Below are 1,589 nucleotides of genomic sequence, written 5' to 3'. Positions count from 1 at the left end.
GCTTATTCATTGTATAAAACAATTATTAAAAAAGGAAAAATATCATAAAACATACAGAAAATGAAGATCAAGGTGGTGGGGCAGGGTGGAGGGGGTCAATGGGGGAAAAAGGAAGATATCTGTAATATTTTTAACAATAAAGATAAATTTTGAAAAAATAAAGAGAATGAGTACCTAGCTCATACCAGATAATCCCTCAAAAGGAGGGTAAACTAACGCTTAAGAGAAAAGCAAAATTAAGGACACCAGTCCTATTGGGTTAGGGACTCTTATGACCTCATTTCATCTTACTTATTTCTGTAAAGACCCTATAGCAAGGTTATGTCATACTAGAGGCCCAGTGCATGAATTCATGCATGGGTGGGATCCGGCTGGCCAGGGGGAGGGGCCACGGGTGGTCGGCAGGCGACCCTGCCCCTGATCGGGGATGGGGCTAGTTGGGGGGGCTGGCCCCGCACCCTGGTCAAACTCTGGATCGAACTCTCAGTAGAGGGGACAATTTGCAAATTAGCCTTTTATTACTTAGGATATCAGATTCATGTGAGCCGTGGTGGCCACAAATGCCCTGTTCCTAAGGGTGCGACGACAAGCCTGTCCATCACTGTGTTAACCACTAAAATTTGGAGAGAGCAGGATGCCACTGTACGGCTCTGAGAGTCCTGAATTCTTATTGGGTTGGTGAAGATTCTACGAGGTTATTCACATTGATCCATTCCATAAGGCTATCAGAAGAAATCCTGATACCTAGTGGATCACCAAACCAGTCCACAAGCACAGGGAGATGGAGGGCTGACAACTGTGGCCCCAAGAGCCATGGCCTTTGGAAGGACCACAAGTCCCGCAACACTACTGGTGGTTCTCACCTTGCACCTTGGAGAAGGCGCAATATTCTCCAGCTCCACTGTTACCGCTATTATAAGTAATGTTTGTAAAATTCTTTCCTAATAAAGAATTTGGGACAGTCAAAAAAGAAAGCATTTAGATGCACATTCAATATCCAATGCATTGAATACATGCTGGATTTATAGTTGTGAGTAGGAGAAACAGAGTTAATTTTGTATTATTATTTATTAATTATTATATTATTTTTTACATGTACACCTGTACACCTACTTTTGCCCCATCCTATACACACACACACACATAATGCTAATGGCAACAATGTCTCACGTTTCCCTCTCCCTAGTCTGAAAATGAAAATATTAAATTGGATCTCTCTAAAATCCCTTCTGGTCCAAAAATATCAAGAGTTTGAGTGCAATATAAATCCTTTTTCTTTAACTCTAAGACTTTCATAGCAATCTACTCTTCAATTTGCATTGAGGATGAAAATGTAAGATCGTAAGAGAAACATATGGCCTTAAGAACCTTAAAACCTTTTGTCTTAAAGAGTAAAAATAAGTTTCATTTCCCTCTCCTCAGATATATAATCTTTTCCTCTAATATTACTTGATTTGATTTCAGGAAAATCTGAAACAATCAAAAAATTCATTTATGGAACAAATGGTATAATATACTAAAAAATAGTACAGAGTCATGTGAATGTAAGTTTACTTGCTAGATAATTTGACAATTAAAAAATAACATTT

At 38.9% G+C, this 1,589-nt stretch overlaps 1 pseudogene; it reads left to right on the top strand.

The window, feature by feature from the left end:
• Positions 1 to 970, top strand: part of LOC102764318 — a 7,869-nt pseudogene extending 6,899 nt beyond the window's left edge.
• Positions 971 to 1,589: the final 619 nt, after the last annotated feature.

This window comes from Myotis davidii, unplaced genomic scaffold, assembly GCF_000327345.1.
Source record: "Myotis davidii unplaced genomic scaffold, ASM32734v1 scaffold128, whole genome shotgun sequence".
Taxonomy (NCBI): domain Eukaryota; kingdom Metazoa; phylum Chordata; class Mammalia; order Chiroptera; family Vespertilionidae; genus Myotis; species Myotis davidii.
This window is presented reverse-complemented; position numbering and strand designations above follow the sequence as displayed.